At 36.1% G+C, this 18,927-nt stretch overlaps 1 pseudogene; it reads left to right on the top strand.

Annotated features, from left to right (window-relative positions):
• Positions 1–18,927, top strand: part of LOC124364854 — a 213,062-nt pseudogene that overhangs the window by 170,763 nt on the left and 23,372 nt on the right.

Here is an 18,927-nt window from a genome sequence, read left to right as displayed (position 1 = left end):
TTTAATTGAATCTGGTAATATATTGCCGAAATGAACAACTGCCTGTGAAGGCAAGCGTTCATAAACCACCGTCCTGTGTCTACCAATTCGATAGTTATCTCTGCCTCTAGTTTCATACACGTGTATGTTTCGGCCATTCGTCATGGGACATTTAGACACACAAAACAAAGTTGTTTCCAAGATGTAGAGACTGGGCAGCTTCAACAGTTGCAAATTTTTGATTACTTAAAAGCTCTTGAAGACTTTGCCAACAGTCGACATAAAGCACATCCCCAACTGCTGTGGAGACGAATAGAGATAACAAAGAGATTATACCGATCAGATGCCAAGACCTCATACAGATGCCAACACTGTGACATATAACTACCTTGCGATGGAACTATTGCAAAAACATCATTATCAGAACCCCACAAACTAGGCTTCGGAAGGGTGATCCTTGAGTAGTGCTACAAGGGAACCTCGGACCAATCTTCAACATCATGACTCAATTGCCATATGGATCATCGATACAGACAGATACACGAGGCAGAACAATGTCCCCTTTATAACATACATCCAGCCCGAAGGCATAACACATATCCATCACCGACACCTCGCCTTAAACAGAGAGGATGCCTGGCATGAATGGCATGAACAAAGACCAAAAGACGAGTAACGAAGATCTCGTCTGTGTCTGAGGGTAGTTAAACATTTCAATTTCAAGAAGACATTGACGGGAGAAAGGAAAGGAAACACAACTTATCAAAGTCACAGCCTACAGACCAGTAACCTACATCTGTCTGGGAGACTTGCCACCGCCTCCGCCTCTCGTCTGCCAACGCGATAGAGATCATGCCTGGTTTTAACTCGGACATTTGGCACTGAAGCTGTCCGCCCGTCCGTCTGTCCCTCAGTGTGTTTGTTGTTGTGCAGTTAAGGCTGCTGAAATTAGGTCAGTTTTGACAAATCTGGCAATCATCTCTATGTTCCTTGGTGAATTTCCGAGGAGCCTTAGTAAAAATTACGCAACACATCTTCGATGTCTCTATTATTACAATTAAAATTTATATCACTTAATGTGTACCGGGATCATTTTACAGTTTTCTTACAATATCGTTTTTTAATATGTTTTGATAATAATCCGTTTAAATTTGTTTTTGTAATTATTGGTTTTCCATTACATTATTCAGTTGGTTGTAGTGTGTTTTAGTGCTCCTAGATTTGTATTGTTTTGTTTTATACTTTAACAGTGTGAAATTTTTGTTTATGGCAGTGTGAAATGTGGATGGTTTTGTTTACACTGTAATTATAATTGTGTTATTAGTGGGTTTAAATCCCCACATGGAAATAGCTTGCATTAATTAAAAGTTGAAAATAATTGAATTGTATAGAATTTAGTTTATATAAATGTAATTTTTGTAGGAAAATAATTGATTAATAATAAAACCTCCAGAAAATATTTTCTTGGACCTATTTTTAATAATTTATTACCAATTCTCGAAGATTCTTACCACTTGAAGAAAAAATTAAACGACCGGACCTTAAGTTTTTCCGCTAAAGAAAAATGTTGAATATTGCACTATCTTGAGCTCTTACTTCCTGTTATGGCGTTTAAGATTACTATTAGAAGGCAAAAATAATATGGCCGCCAGTAAAATTCGACGTTTTGCCTAGAAACGTACACAGGATCAGATATCAGTGACGCTGTGTATCATTGTCAACTCTGTGAGCGAAAGTGTTGAACATTCTGAAGTTCAATTATTGGCAAAATGCTCACTTAGTCTTGAGGTCTATTCAGTACGAGAATGACATTGGTTTCTGGAAGATTTTCAATCTGATCCAACACACAGTATTTATTGTTAACCCTGATGGCTTGACAATACTCGATGCAATATCACTGATAGTACTGTACTGCAGGATACAATACCACTGATAGTACTGTACTGCAGGCCCCAGAGGAAGTGATGTCGTGATGGACGACTCTGCACCGGAAGAGTGAAGTCCACACCTATCGTCACAATACCTCCTGGTAATGCAAAGTTGGTCGATCCATCAAGCCATCCGTTTTGCGATACGATCACCTAATGTCTGAATTAATTCGCTATTTAATTTTAACTTTGACGTCACCTCCCCGTTACTGCATCCTGCGTTTGGTAAGTAACCTCAGCCACTTCTAGGGCCCTATGGACGCCAGATAAGATATATCTTTGGGGTTTCTACATTCTTGGTTGCAGCTCCTACACCAAAAGTTTCCGATGATGATGGATAAACTCCTATTTTATGAATATCGTTACTCTATGGGGCATTATGCTGTAAGAGAAAATTGTGACTATGGCATTACCCAATGATGGTTGGAATGTGGTTCTGGTGAAAGATGTCAGAGACTCGGTAAGATCTGCAAAACTGATGGCAATCGATGCGTTATAGAGTCTCTGGTAGTAAGTAACGTTCTTTTATTGAATATTTTGCATATCACAGAGAAGTACCGGAGTAAACAGTAATTAGGACTGGCTCGGAAGTACAGTATTCACGATAGTAAAATCATCTTCCTGTCATCTACGATAATTTTGTCCCAACTCAGATCATCTCAGTAGTTCTTAATAAGTTTGGGTGTTACGTCTAGACTTCTTAGAGGAATAAAGACTACCTGCGTGGAATCTGGTAATCTGTCCATCCGTTTCTCGTGTGAAAATTAGATTAATTCGAATTCTCACCTTGATTTATGACGTATGATCCCGTTTATCTTTCTCGCAAACTACAAACATCATCTTGCTGATGACCGATTCTTAATTTCTTGAGATCGAGTAGTGAAAGCTGAATGAAATTCCTAACTCAAGCACAAGTTCATTCAACTGGATTGTAGGTGCAAGGAAACATCCTACTGCTGTGCCACGTATGTTGCTTTATAGAACGGTAATAAAAAGTCAAGACCTGCTTCAACAATAATATTTTGTCTACAGCCTTATATAGAGGCATTTGTCGTGGATCTGACCATTGTTGCGTCTAGAGGGTCAAGCCACGTCACGATACGTTTACACAGTGGGAGACTGGTTGTCACGGCCAGGCGACACGACGGCCAGGTGCTACTGGTGAAGAGTTTCTGACATGCACGCATGTGCACAGCTGCAGTGACTGCAGGATCTTCACCGGACTAGATTGGATACTATCGTAATCCTTAGCCTCACCTCGTAGTAGATGGTGTACGAGTGAGAACCGCCAGGAAAAAATGGGTATAACTACTACGTCAGGATTCTTTTTCACACATTGCCAACAGCTTAAATAGAAACGACAGTAAATAAGGATGTAAATATGGGAAGAATGTATTCATAGAAAGAACGCTGGTAATCTCTTACTTACAGTTTTTTTACCCATCCGACTCCATAGCATGGTATTCCTGCAAGGATTGCTTCATCGTGCAGCCTCCGCAGCTCTGGTGGCCATTTATTCCACTAAAGTTCACGACTGTCTCGTGCTTTGTGGCCATACCCGCGCCAAATGATCGTCCACGATTTACCTACTTCGTAATATTTTATTTTATTTTTGAAGCATCTTAACATGTTTTCGGTCTTCACAGTGTGCAGATTGCTACATGCGCACCCCACTTATCCCCCTGGGTAGCAATGGTACATAGGTCGTTGTTTTCTTCAAACGCCGTACGGGATTTAAAAAGGTTCCTCATTATTTTCAAACAATTCTTCTTCTGTCACAGTTTAAACAGTACCTTATAAAGCCGCCGTCACGTTCTTCCGCATCATGATGCATAATGCGGCTCTGATGCCTTCTAATGCAGCTGTGTACTGATAATGTACGTAACCGATTATGGTGACGTACGGTCTTTGGAACTTGCTGAGCATCAACCCTAGGTTAAACAATATTACAACTGTGTCGTCAATGTCAGTACAATTCAGAGATATCCGAATAGTTTTAGATTAAATAACAATCTTAAGTTTGAGTTAATGAATACAATCGTATGTTCCATAAATTCGTCCACTGTGCAGAATACTCTGGACAACAATTTTATTCTGTTTTCTTTTGAATGGTTTGTAATTAGTGTCTAATACAATACACTATGGGGGTTTGTTGTAAACTCTGACTCTTGCTTGTGACGAAAGACTTGTAATTAAATTTAGCCTGTTTTACTGGGGTTCGGTGAGAGACACAAAAAAATAGAAGCTTAATGGACTGTTGCGCACTAAACAAAGAAACCTCATAAGAAGCAGCTCTTTACATAATACTTTGAGTAATTTATTATATTCACATTCATAATTAAATAGAAGAACGATAAATTTACCAATATTTAAAGACTATTCACTATTGCACACTCCACTCTTAGGGAACAATTGAGTTATAAATTGTTTTTCCCTACACGTTTTGGGTGCAAAGTTTTGGAACTTCGCGGTAGCTTAAGGGTATAGCTGCGACTCTTTAATGGAGTGGTCACGGGTTCGATTCTCGGAGAAGTCAATGCAATTTTGTAAATGGGTTTGGACCATATTCCCTTAAAACGTTCTGTGTGCTCCGTTACAAATGATATTAGCGTAGAATATCCTCTTAAAAATAGACAGCTTACCCCAAGTTAGGAGAGAACAGTGGAGTTCGAGTTATTCACAGCCAGAGGGGCAAAGGGCAAGAACTCCCTACATGATTGTGAGCCGCGGCACGGCGCGCGGCGTGGCGGGTAAACACAACGCGACAAAGTTCCGGAAAGTCGATCCGATGTCTCCTAAATCAGGGTAATGACGATGTTTGGCGTCGGCCCAACACCGCAATCATAAATTACTGGCCGGGGTCGTAGGAACTGCAAACACCGCGTCACTCTGGGTACACAGTCGTTGGGCTACTATAGTTCTTTATTGGCTCGGCAGAGAGAACAGTCGACTGTTGAATGGATTGTTCCAAGAGTGTAATTTATGCTGTAGTATAAGTCATACTCTGTAAGATACACCCTACTGTATAACCTACTACTGCATATGCCTTGCAATATATGCTTTTATGGTGAATTCTGTCTGAATTATGAGGCTCGATTTGAAAACCAAACAAAGAATTAATGATCTTTAAATATCAGATAAAAACTTTATTGAAATTATAAGTTCATTGAAATCCTAGTGCCTCTCTTCACAGCGAATCCTTCAAGGTGGAAAGTGTAAACCCACCTTCAATTCACCTAAATAAAAAAAATAAATAAAATAAAATAAAAAAAACAGGAAACTTCGCAATCTTTCAACACATTCTTTTGCGGCTCTATACTAGATAATCCTCACCTCATATTATAACGCCTGTCATGGTCAAAGTGCTGTTAGTTTTCTCTGTATGTGTATTTCATAAACATTTAAACTTTCTCTCACGTTTATCCTAATATTTGAAACCTTGAATCGAAAGCTCCCACTGGTTTATGTACTAATTACGTAGCTCGTGTTGGTTGTATATCGAACTCGAATATTTATGTAAAATCATATCGCTATTTATTGTAAGCGATTATGGAGGACGGACGATTTTGCTGTGACGCTTATAATAATCACTGTAAGCAATTTCACCTTGAATTTGATGACAGAAGTAAATTTTGCTATACAGCTCCGCGAACGTGATCATGATAAACAATTTTACCTTGAGCATTACGTAGTTATTGGAAACATGATAAACAATTTTACCTTGAGCATTACGTAGTTATTGGAAATAAACGTCGGGGTATTACGAACAAATAAAACAATACTACATCCAATGATTATGAATTTTTTTAATAATAATTTATTAATTTTAGATTGGTTCTATAAGATAAAATTCAATCCAACACAACAATTATTTTTGACGTGACAACGTCTTAAATTAGGTTGCGGCTCGGAGTCACTCATGAAAAAGTGTAACGTCCGGTAACGTTACGATGCCCGTCCAGTGGGTCCGCCGCACGGGATCCGCACGGGATAAAGCAGATAACTGTGGGTCCGCCGCACGGGATAAAGCAGATAACTATGTTTATTCGTGAAAATGTGGAGTGCTTAGATTCGTCATTTACAACAACTACAACAATAAAGGTAAATAATTGTACACTGATATTTCATTATCGTAAACTATGATTGATTGATTAATTGTTAGATTGACACAAAAGTTGAGAAACTGAGTTTTATAGGTTATGTCATACTATTGACAAATGTTGATAGTGTTAAGTAAATTATTAGTTTAAATCACTCTGCAATCAATCGTAATTCAGTCGATTGAGAAGAAACAGCGCGTATTGCTAGTCAAACATTTAAAATAACAAATTATAACCTCTAACCTGTCATAACAGTGCAACCAAACAAACGAACTAAACCGACCAATCACCACGCGCGGAGTTAGAATTTAACTGTGTTTAGCAAGAATTTCAAATTCTAATTTTAGTAAATGTTTTATTCAACTTTACCATTTACAATAACAAATTTTAATTAATTTCAAATTATGTACAATGTTTTAGTAAACAAAATATATTTCTATAGTTAAAATTTGTGCAATTCTTATTTTCATTCAATTCCTTGTTCCTATTGTGCAATTTAATAATATTCATATCAATAAATATTCTACCGAGAAAAAGACGTTGTCACGTAAAATCTTCGCCCGTAAAACCGACTTTACAGGCAACCATAATTTTTTTTTGTTTATTCTAATCTCTAATAAGTGAAAATGTCAAAAGACTTTACAAACAGATTACAATAAATAGTAATCTACGACCGGCAAACATCAAAGAGGGGCGCCAGGTCCATTCGAACTTGAAAGGGCGCAGCGTAATCGAATACAAATTGTAATGACACATTGTAAACCGACAATTGACATTCCTTCTCGTACCCGCCACAACTGTCAGTGTATCTGAAACATTTATTCAGTGCGTACAATATTCCATTCAGGTGACTTCCGGTGACGAAAATAATCGCCCCATTAATATTCAAGAGCAGCCGTGGCCGGGACACTTGGCGGGAGTTGTTGGTGACTTCATCGCCTGGCACAGAGGAATACTGGGACCGGTTGATTCATCCATAGAGGAATGACTCGTCTCGTGCCGATATATATGTAATTGTCCACCACCACATTTAATTTTATAGATTCCTTACTTTGTTATTTTTCGAATTGAGTGTCTTTATTTTAAAATAGTGGTGAGAATCCTAGCTTATTTTCCTCAAAAGTTTAAATTTATTTACAAAAATACTATTCTAGTTTTTTTTTAACACTGTATTTTAAGTTTACAAATAGGAGATTTTCGATTCTGTATAAATTCAGTATCACCTAAGGAAGATTTTTAAACTCTCAAAACTATATTGGACAGTAAAAATATTGTTATATATGTTATATCGAATATGTTCTTACTTGTTCGTTTAGCTGTTTGTAGTTCTGTTAAATTTCTACTGTCCAAAAATAATCCCAGTTTTTAATTTTCTACTAATATTATGTTTTTGTCTTATTCGTGCTAACTTTTTTTATTGCTGGATTCCATAATATGACGTAATTGCATATTATAATATATTTTTAGACAAATTTAATAAAAACAAAATTACACAAAGAATACAATTATTGCTTATACGAGTGGATGGTGCAATGGGGCTTATACATAATTAAATTTTAATAAAATATTAATATTAATTAAACTATACATTTGGTTATCACACTTGCTTTTTGCGTACATTGTTAACACAACCTTGAATATTATAATATTATTATATAGAAAGAAAAGATTGTGTTAGTTTTTCGAAACATTTTGAAAATGGAGAAAGCTAAAATAAAATAGCTAACACATAGTTAATGCTTCTTTATAATATACGGGTGGTTAATTGGGTGGTAAAGTTGGTCAACTTTCTCCGTAACGATTTAGTAGAAATATTATTACAAATTGTTTTATGGAACTTGATTTGAATTTTGAAACATATTTAAATAAAGTTTTGCCATTCCAGTTTGGCATTCAAAACAATGTCAGTCTAAAACTACTTAGTTTTATTCGGTGGTTAAATAAATGCAGGCACGTGAACTAAAATATTTACCATTAAATAATATACATTTATTAACAGATTTCTTCGCAAATTAACTCATCACTTACGTGTTTTATATGAACAAAAGATTTCATTAAACGAAATCAGTGGAGCGATTGTTCATCGACATTCATAAATATTGATAAAAGAACTATTTTATTTTCGCAATGCCGATACCAATTACTTCAGTCGGCAATCACTGAGAGGGTCACGCTCTATCAGTGACCCTTCAGTGATATCCAGCTCAGTGATACGAGATACTCAGCAATCCGGAACTTTCATGTTTACTTGCTCGGCAATGATTCTAATGTAACAGTTCTATTTGTGTATGTTACGTCTCACATTACACATTATTGCAGTAAAGGGCCTACATGAATTTTTGGCAAATAGAAAGTAAAAATATATGAAAGTAAATGGAAATACCAGGCGAATTAAATTATTGTATAAATTAAGGAAAGAATAATTTGAATGTAAACAGATTTTTTGGGAGTCTGCTCATACAATAAAAAAAGGATTTAGCACTATTATTTTTAAAAGTCAACCGGTGTGAATTAACTGTTTTATACCATATTTTATAAGTACGACCACTGTATGGTTTAACTGGGCGAATAATTTATCTTTAGCTGCAAAATACACCATTAAAAGTTTCTTTAAATATGATACACAAATGCTTTCAGTTTAAAATTTCCATTAATGGGGAACAGTAGTACAATTCTCGTATATAAATATGGTTGATTTCTTTTACATGCATATACTACAATCATATCTGTGAAAATAATTCGAAGTGCCGTAAAATAAAAAGGTAAAGTTGGTCGAACCAAATTTTTGATCAATATCAACTTGTGTATTTCAACTCAAAATCTTTAAAATTAGTTATTGTGTATCAAAATTAAAAATTGCTGCATCCTCTAATATTTAATTTGGAATTCGAGAGCAGTCCCGACTGTTAAACACCTCATAGATGAAATATGTACTGTATTTTAGGATATATTTTTTATCTGCACCATTCATTCGGTGAACGAACACTGCGATACAAAATACATACGTTATTTCTAGACGAGTGGTTTACTGCATTTTTGTCACTTAAACCGCAATAAAACCCTCTGTCGTGAATCACGTGACTAACAATGACTGCGGCCGGTGTCGAGCTGGCGAGAGAGCTTTGTGAACGGCGAAGACATTTTTACTGGTGGATATGGCCGGGATATTTACAGACGTGAACAGATGTAAACACGCGGGTGGTCATAACTCATGGTCAGCCGTTATCTGACTGTCCCATCATCTTGGTGTGAATAGACTCTCTGTCCGCCCGACCTACAGGATGTCCTGTGGGAGACGTGGTGACTACAAGGCTAGTAGGCTACCAGCGTCACATATGGAGGAAGTCGGCACGCATTTTACTTACGATAATTTCTCCTCCTTTCAACAACGAAACCATGTCTTAAAAGAATTATCTAAAGCGTTTATTAATTGTAGGGGAAGTGTGGGTTACCTGTCCATTTCAATCTAAAGTAGATATCCTTTTACTGGGAATTTAATAGATTGGGTGCTTTGAGAAATAAAGGATTTGTTTTAATGTGGAATCCAAACCACTCAGGTATCGGTCTGATTTTATTAGCGCACAATACCGACTGACAAAATGCTAAGGCTGCATTATCTGGTTGGTTGTGGTAAAATCTCATAACATCGAATTCTGAGTAATTGGACTAAACTAGAGTACGTTTACCGTGAATGATGTTAGTTACTGAAGGTTTGTACTGATCAAATATAGGTTTACATTCGTGTTTACGAACTGTTTTTGGACCTTTTGGGTTAGTTATTTTTTGGATCAAGGTAACTAACTCAACAAGTCATACAACTATGAATGTCTAATTAGTTATTTTTCTGTTTTTTATGTATTGTGTTATATTTAACATGTAATATTTCACAAGGTCAGGTGTTATTAATTATAGTCCTTATTGCTACACAAAAACTAACTTTGTGATGCAAAGCAATTTTTTCTGTAGTGTTAAGTATGTTTAGTATGAAACTTCATAAAACTCGAAATAATAGCAGAAAACTCCACTTTTATTAATGATCATTTTTATTTTTATTTACATTAAATGCATGTTTATGTAAATAGTAAAGACGTCATTTCCCATTAATGTTTTCACTGATACAAAAATATGAAGTACCAAACGTTTTGATTTTACTATCTTTTACGCCTCTTGATATGTTTACACTATCATGTTAGCTCTCGTAAAATTCGAAATTATAATTTTAGAACGGCCAACATTTTATAACGAGAGAATTACTTCCCTTGAATATCCAACTTAGGTCTTTATATTAAAAATAATTAAAGGTACACATCAGTATGAAAAAATCAATATCAGAAGTTCGTAAATAAACTTTGTTTAAGAATTCACAAATGCGTTGAAACTAATACAATATAGCACACATCAAAATGAAAATAAGTTAAAGAGACCAATTCGAGTTTTATTTTCTACCTATATCACCTTTAAAACACGTTCATAATTTCTTGAAAAATATAACTGTAACTCGGTGCAAGTAAATATAACAGTGTTAGGGAGAATTAACTGTTGCATGAGGCCAAGAAGTTTCCCGTAATAGGAAAATTATTATTGTACGAGCAATAAATTATTATTAAATAAGTCTCTATTGCTTATTTAGCTCCAAGCTGTACTGAATAGTCGATTAAATTACAGAAAAATATGACAAAACATTTGATGGTCTAAGAACATTATTTGAACCAAAAAAACGTAAAATGTAAAACTTTTTTTGAATGAAATGTAGTTTTTTCCTGTCCCGTAACTCAGTAAGATGTTTCTTCATTCACGTTTTGCACTACAATTAGTTAGTTAGTAATACAAACTGAAAAACAGTGAATCGACAATCCCATTGCAGTATATATAATTTTATATTCTATTTTAAGCATTGAGTGCACTTGAAAATGCACAGTGTGAATGCGTGCAGTGATAATGGCCTATAATCTGTAAGTGTCGTTGTTGTATAGAGCAGCTATCAGTCGATCAGACCAGCTGAATACTTACCATTTAATTTTGTATTTAAAATTCTCGTTTTCTTTTTTCGGAGCTCCCTTAAGGAATGTCTTATGTTGAAGACCAAATTGTATTTTAATTCAATTCAATGTATATGCATGTTTTTTATCAGGAAGATTGTGGACTTATTGTTTAAATTCAAGATTGTTTAAAAAAAAGGAATATCACGCTACACTAAATAAACTCATTGTGTCCAACCTTGTTTCGATTTTCTTAAATTTTATTTTAGTCCCTTTATTTCTTGTAAGTTGTATAAAAACATTGTCTACTGTTGCTTACCCAGCCTTTGCGGAGACACATGCGAAGGAATACAAAATATTGTCTTTAAAATAAATTAGTACCTGTACTACTACTAGTGGATGGCAAGAGCTTAAACGAACGCCTGCAAATTAGTTGACGGCGTTTTGCAATCTGCGAGTGAATTGCTTCTCCAATTTCTGCAGGCGCGCTTGTTGAATTCAACCTCGTAAGTACATTATTAAATTTAAAACACGTCTACGCCTTTAATTTTGGTCAAGAATCCAGGATCATGTCTCATTGAAAGGAAGTGGTTAGAATGCATCTCAAAGTTTTTACTGTAATCCCGCAAGATTACTGTATATTCAACAGTGTCTGTATGTACGAGTAATATCTTTAAAATGAGACAATTTTAATGATTCCGAGCTCAAAATTAAGGTCCTAAATGTATGTTTATCTCATGGTTAACATTATTACCTCTATAAAACCCAAGGTACTTTCCCGATCTTCTCTATATTTATGAACCCTCCTTTATAATTATTAAATATAATAACATTTTATGTCAATAGATTCATTTCACCTTCTTTAGAGCGAGCAACAACTAGGTAAAATCTTATATTACAAACCAAACTTTATTTGAGAATAATAGGTTTGACACTTAAATAAGAAAAACAAAAAATATAATTGTATGAATAATTATAGACCAGTTTTCACTCCGCCGCTCTGTAATTCGTACGTATGTTTCACATGAAATGTGAATTCATTTTGTTTGACACGAAATGTGAATTCGTTACCCGAACAAACGGCGACACGCTGTCCAAGCGGTTATTTTTATTTTCGTCGGCGCGGATTTGAAACTGGTCCAGCTAACCCGTATTATTCAAGTTCCAGTATTTGGGTCAGCCTTAAATAAATTGCATTTCCTTGTTAAAAATACTGATGGTGACGAGTGGGCGGGGGGGGGGAGTTGAATGACCCTGGCATTTGAAGTAGCGGCCTTGCGACACTTTGTGAGCGCGCGCGCGTGTCGTGTGTGCGCGCTCGATATTCCCTGAGCGGCATTTATTGTACAAGAACACTAAAATCTTTTTTTCTTCTTAGACGCTTTAACCCAGTCACTGGCTGATATTACGTCTGGTTGCACAATACCAACGTAAAACATACTTCTCAATCCTAAACCTCTTAGTTTATTGAGATTGCCTCATAAAAAAATACAACATAAAGCATCCAATTGTTTGTTGGTTTTTTTTGCTTGTGTAGTTTTTAATAATCGTGTGCTTTAATGAACAATCCGTTTTTATTGTCCATAATTATAATTTAAAACTATAAAGCAAGTGATAACGTCTAAATTATGAAATTGAAACCAGACATATCGGAAAACTCTGAGACTAAAAATAGAGTGAAATACTTCTTTGTTGACTAGCTCAGATTATGGCTGTTTCATAATTTGCAACACAGGCCTTGAACACATACTACAGTCGTAATTGGCGTCAAGCTGATCATTATGCTAACTGACAGAGTCAAACAGGTGAACAATTAGAAACGGTTTAAGGAACGTCTTAAACTCCTCTTGTACGATCTACTGAGTTTACGAGTTCATGGCAGACCGCTGACAAACCTAACTGGAAATTTAATTCGAATCTGACTTAGCGTGTGGAAGAAGGTATGCGTGAATGTTTAGATTATGGTGGATTTGTATGAATGAGTAGGCTAGCTAGAACAAATATACAAAATTTTTCCGTCCAGTGTTGTTATTGAATATTGCGATTTAATTGTACTCCATTTCGCTTTTCGCTCAGTGCAACATCTGAAATCCAACAACTGTCCGAAATTGTTCACCTGATCAGTCAATGAGAACATCTCTTCGCCTGTATTACATTGGATTGCTGGGTACATCAAGCAAAGTTCTCTTGTTTTACAGGTGTCTCTGACGTCGAAACGATGTTAAGGTTCGTTTTGAACGTCATTGTCGCTGACGTTTTTGGATCTTTTCAGACGGACGTGGACTCCAGATTCCAGGAGTCAAATCAGTGTCAGTGTCAGATATCATACGCTGCACCAAGCGGAAGGTGAAATGAAGCTGATCTCAACATTCGCATTGAATCGACCTTGTTACCATAGATACCTTATGTGTAAAAATATCATGTCCTCATTGTATAGGGATTGTCTCTTTGGCAGCTTCGAATAATGTTAGATCGGAATGCGATATCGATATGTTATAACACCGGTTCTTGGCAACAAAGGAACGGAAGCGACTGTTAAGGGTGGGGAGGGGGAGGATAGGCGAAGGGCAGGTGACAAGCGGGGGCGGAGGACATCTGGGAGCGGGAGGGGGGCGGGGGCGGCAGGATGAGAAGCGGGGCGTGTTGACTGGACGGTACCCCTAATAACACAGTAGGTGTTAAATTGTCAATACTGCCTTTCGTGTAGAACAAAAACCGCTTTTATTACAGCCAAAACACTAAGTTCCTTTGTCGATAAGACAATGTGGTGACCACCCCTAGTTAACACAGTAGGTGTTAAATTGTCAATACTGCCTTTCGTGTAGAACAAAAACCGCTTTTATTACAGCCAAAACACTAAGTTCCTATGTCGATAAGACAATGTGGTGACCACCCCTAGTTAACACAGTAGGTGTTAAATTGTCAATACTGCCTTTCGTGTAGAACAAAAACCGCTTTTATTACAGCCAAAACACTAAGTTCCTATGTCGATAAGACAATGTGGTGACCACCCCTAGTTAACACAGTAGGTGTTAAATTGTCAATACTGCCTTTCGTGTAGAACAAAAACCGCTTTTATTACAGCCAAAACACTAAGATCCTATGTCGATAAGACAATGTGGTGACCACCCCTAGTTAACACAGTAGGTGTTAAATTGTCAATACTGCCTTTCGTGTAGAACAAAAACCGCTTTTATTACAGCCAAAACACTAAGTTCCTTTGTCGATAAGACAATGTGGTGACCACCCCTAGTTAACACAGTAGGTGTTAAATTGTCAATACTGCCTTTCGTGTAGAACAAAAACTGCTTTTATTACAGCCAAAACACTAAGTTCCTTTGTCGATAAGACAATGTGGTGACCACCCCTACAAATTCGGCCCATAGACTACAGACCAAAGAGCGCGCCCCCCCCCCCCCCAGAGGACTCTGATTACACTGACGTAGAAATCCAGTAAATTTAATAAACAAATAACCGCTTTAATTACAGCCAAATTATACTAATATTCCTTTATATAAAAGCAATGAACCAATGAATGAGTCAACGTCGCACCCCGGACCTAGTTGACCTTGGCCACACGCCGAGTGCCAACACCACCCGCCGCTGCAACTTTTTTCTTTTGTGTAGAACTTTAAAATTTATGCGCTCCCTAAAATTACAGCCCTAGGCCTGGGCCTAGTGGGCCTATAGGGACAATGCGGCACTGGTGACCACCCCTAGTTAACACAGTAGGTGTTAAATTGTCAATACTGCCTTTCGTGTAGAACAAAAACCGCTTTTATTACAGCCAAAGCACTAAGTTCCTTTGTCGATGAGACAATGTGGTGACCACCCCTAGTTAACACAGTTGGCTTTTAAGAAATTACCTTAATCTTTTTCACCACGTAAGGTCAATGTTAAATTATAAACACTTTTAGAACGTATAACTAAGAATAAGGATATTTATTTTCTCTTACACACAAACAATACATTTTTCTAAGAAACAGAAGGCAATATGATGATAAATATGACTACACTTATTGGTTCAAAGTAATCATTCCTTAAAGAAATTCAAATAAAATATAACACTCAGTATAATGAGCGAGGAACATTGAAAAACAACGTTACCTCTTTCAAATAAAATACAGAACATTTCAATACAGTTGACCTCTTAACTAATTACGAGAAAATTTAGGATCTCACAAGGCTAAACCTTTTAGAGGTTCCATTTTTAACATAAAAGATAAAGTGACTGAAATTGGTCATACTCATACGTAAACAAAAAAAATAAACATACCAGTGTTAAAATAATAATATCAATACTCTTATCACTCAATACCAATATATTAATCATATTACATTAACATCGGTGAAATTAAATAAAACAACACAGACGTAGACTGTTTTCATAAAAGAACAAGAAAAGATCTAAGATGTCTCTCAATTTGAAGATATAATTAATATGCATCCAAACGCTTAGACATTTCCCATAAATCTACAACAATAAGGACATAAAAGTGTTAAATTTATTGTTTTTATGGGGCGAGCAATATGATGGCGCAGTGTAGCGGGTACGGCGGTTATCGCAAGATAACCAGGTCAAGCAACGTCGAGCGTGGCCGCTGCTTGGATAGGTGACCGCTGAGCGATCCTGTCCTTGCAAGCGGCCTGCCTGCCCGGCCATTGGTGGTGGTTCGGAAGTCACCTTTAAGCCGTTGGTCCCCAGGTTAAGTGTTAGAGAGGGCTTCTTAGCCCTAACTTCGCCTGATAAAATAAGACATTCTTTACTTTTTACTTTTTAATATGATGACCACCAACCCTGCCTTTTTTTTAATGATTTAATAGGTACTTTCCTACACTGTTGTACAAAGAAGCGGTTTAATATCTCTTAAAGTGTGTATTTTATGTCATACGAAGTTTGGAATTGCAACATAAGCCCTATTAGGGCTTACATTGAATATTTTGTCGTCTTATAGTTCCACTACTCAATATGCCCACTTTCTGTACTATTTTTCATATATTCTTTTAGTGAAACAGCTTTAATTGTTCTATTTCTAACCATATATTTATGAGTTTTAATTTTTTTTATTAAGTCTCAAATGAGTGTATGTTGTTTACTATATAATTCTATTAATTTTTAGAGTGTATTTTTATAAGATTATGCATTTGCATCTTTGATTTAACTTTTAGATACTTCAGTCCTTGAACTGTGTATAGCACGAGTATATCCAACATGTACGAACTTGTATTATATAATACATGGTGTGAAATAGAATATTACTCAACACTCATCCCCCTTCCCCCTTCCCCCTTCCATGTGTGCTGAGACTCGCAAATAAGGGGTTCTCAAGTGTTTACTCCGTTTCTCAACCCTTCATTTCTCTTACGTCTGTTTCCTGAAAAGCTCTCTTAAGCACTTGTAATCCCTCAGGAAGACTTGATGATCATTTTATCATTTAGTAACAGTGCTGAACCAACATACCTGTATCTCGATTTTATAGATATCAAAACAAGTGTCTTTGGAAAAATACATGATAATCCTTAGGAGAGGTGACAAATTTAAAAAGTCACTGATTACAAAATGGTGATTTTAAAAATGTTTCTGAGGAATCTCAAGTACACTAATGTTAGCTTGAACAAAAGAGATATTCTAGCAATATTAAAATAGCTTTATCACAAACAGCATGTTTGGTTCCTTAGTGTAATATGATACAAAAATAATACCAATGGAGCATAAATCCAATCTAAATTCATTTAGATGTGATGTACAAGAGCTATAAAAATCCATATTCATATGTATTTTTTCATGGGTCTAGGCTCATGAAAAATAAGTTCCTTTATAATACTCACCTTTCTTAAACAATGTTGTATTCTCGAATCATTACAAGTCTTTGGTCTTGCACTGGCTTTTGTAAAATTCGACATGTTTTCAAATGGACACCATCTTGTAAGCACTAGAAATATTTTTGGCGTGAGTTTCTATTTAGTATCTAAATAACAAGGCAAACAAAGCAACAAAATGTTCAATAACACACAAACAAAGCTAAGATAGACAGTCTCTCCTAGCACCTAGTTAACCTTTACATATAAAAGAATATAATGAAAACAAACAAGTTGTTGCCATGAGTCTCTGCAGGCACACTTCCTGGGTAATCAGCATTTCCTTCAGATTTGATATTGTTTCCTCATGTTCAATGTGTAGACTGTGCGAGGCTGTTTAATTAAAGTATAATATTTGGCAGCTATTCTCATAGATCCTCTTAATATCACTGTACATTTCTCACATTTGTGATGTTCATACTCCAAGTTAAAACTAAAGCCATTTGAGATTGTTACTGATGCAGTCAGTGTAGGTCTATTAAAAACTACATGAAATTTATAATAAATGGTGCACGTATACATTGGCCTCATCCCTAATCCTCCGTTACAAATCAGTGTAAAATTGTATACATCTTTTTTCAGCGAAAGCTACAATAATAATTACAATTACTTACCATTGCATGTTGAAAAGTTATAAACAGGTTTTTAAACAATAATAATATTTTTTACAGTGTTTACATTTAGGACAGCATATGACTTCACAAAATTCACTGAAATTAAAAACCAAATTATAAAGAAGACAAATTTTTACAAAATAAAAAAGTATATACCTACAACTTGCACATTTTAGAAAAAAAGCAATGAAATAAAAAATGTTTGTGCACACTGAAAAGCCTTAGCAATCTGGCATTACTTCAACAGGTGAGTTTTGTAGCATCCAAAATAGTCCTTGTTGGTATTTTAAATATTTTTGACCTCTATTGTGATAAGAAAAAGTTAAGAATCTTAAATTAAACATCATAGGAATGTCAAATCTACTTTAGTTATCTACAAGAGAACAATTCGTGTACAGAGTGACTCCAATAAACAAAGACGATATGAATAGCTAAAGTCATCTGTAGTTTCGCTACAGCATTTAGGAAGAAATAAAAACTAGTGTAATTTTTCTACTTTATTACTATACAAAATACATTACCGTCATGTATGGTTTTCCGTAAATGCTGAATTAACCTCGCTTAGTGCGATGTTAGCACTTTTAAGGCTAGAAAGTTGTGTGATCTGTTACCATAAAATTTGTTCTGGACTAAATAAAAATTTGTTTTAAACGTTCACCCTTCAGAGTACCCAATCGTCTAATAGTAGAAGATTTCTTAAAATGCATTGAACTTGAAAGCTGTCAGAGATGAAATGAGACTGCAAATCCTCTTATACTCCAAATTGATTCTAGCAATCTTTCTATGGCTAACTTAATCCTTTTGGTTACAGTGAGTTGCCGACCCAATGTGGAGGACTACTACCAGGGGGATGGTGAGGGAGACGACTACACTGGGGACGAAGACTACGAGGAAGAAGAATTAGGCCCACCGCCCGAGATCACGAGTAAACCCATCACACTGACACTGGACGAAGGGGACATGGCTATTTTCCCATGCAATACCACCAGGAATGACGGTAAGTTACCATAACCCAATCCTTTGATAAATTATCAAGACAATTAATAGGAAGCAATTAAAATCCTAAATGAATCACTGGTACAGTTAAGCATAAGTTACAATGATATTTTACCATTATCACTGGCTTCCTCAAAGATAGATAATAATCAACAGACAGATAAAAGATAGATAACAACACAGGGTTGGCAAAACTGCTGTATAATTGCTGCACAGTAAAATTATGCCCACTATTGTGCACTAAACACCTAAAAAAGGATACTGAAAGCATAGGCGGTTTTAAGTTGTCTTTTTTTGGAGTCACTTACAGATGAAATAATTACATAGTCTGGGCGCGCGGGCCGGTCGGTGGTAGGCTACGGCGCGGGGGAAGAGGGTGTATGAATCGGTCATTCCTGAAAACATCACGCCCGCGCCACGGTGGCGGACTTCAAGGTCGGGCCAGCCGGAAGGGCTTGGCTGACTTGTGTGA

This window comes from Homalodisca vitripennis, chromosome 6 (assembly GCF_021130785.1).
Source record: "Homalodisca vitripennis isolate AUS2020 chromosome 6, UT_GWSS_2.1, whole genome shotgun sequence".
NCBI lineage: Eukaryota > Metazoa > Arthropoda > Insecta > Hemiptera > Cicadellidae > Homalodisca > Homalodisca vitripennis.
This window is presented reverse-complemented; position numbering and strand designations above follow the sequence as displayed.